The sequence below is a fragment of the Morone saxatilis genome, unplaced genomic scaffold (genome assembly GCF_004916995.1).
Source record: "Morone saxatilis isolate NCDOM2014 unplaced genomic scaffold, NCSU_SB_2.0 Contig7, whole genome shotgun sequence".
NCBI lineage: Eukaryota > Metazoa > Chordata > Actinopteri > Moronidae > Morone > Morone saxatilis.
In genome coordinates this window covers 7,343,271-7,343,659 of record NW_023340246.1, presented here as the reverse complement: position 1 = coordinate 7,343,659, position 389 = coordinate 7,343,271, and the positions used below count along the sequence as shown (strand labels likewise).

General features: G+C 55.3%; 1 protein-coding gene across 2 annotated transcripts in view; it reads right to left on the bottom strand.

The window, feature by feature from the left end:
* Positions 1-389, bottom strand: part of LOC118340894 (1-phosphatidylinositol 4,5-bisphosphate phosphodiesterase beta-4-like) — a gene marked incomplete at its 5' end in the record, with an annotated part of 65,646 nt that extends 65,257 nt beyond the window's left edge. For both annotated transcript variants that reach the window (XM_035679051.1, XM_035679052.1), the window contains 1 exon segment: positions 66-389.

The window sequence follows — 389 nt, the reverse complement described above, 5'->3', positions numbered from 1 at the left end:
TAACTCTCAATATACCGTTAGCAGCTATGAGACACATTTCAGATAGGCTTGTGTTTGTTTCTTACGTGATTTCGGTTCTGGAGACGGGTCGGGGCGGGTTTAATCCAACGGCGGAAAGAAATGATGCTTTTTCAGAGTCCGGGTCGGGGTTTCTCTCTCTGTGTCTGTACCTGTCTGTGTCTTCCAGCTGCTGCGGCTCTACCCCGTCCTCCTCCGACTGTCTGCTCTGTCTCACTGCTGCCGGAGTGTCCCGGTGCTCTTGTACCACTCGCCCTCCAGTGGAGAATGAGCGGCCCTGATGCGCTTTGATTAGGAACCCCTCTTCAGCTAGGCAGCGCGCACCACTCTCCCCTCCTCTCACTCTAAACGTGCCTGCGCGTGTGTGCGTG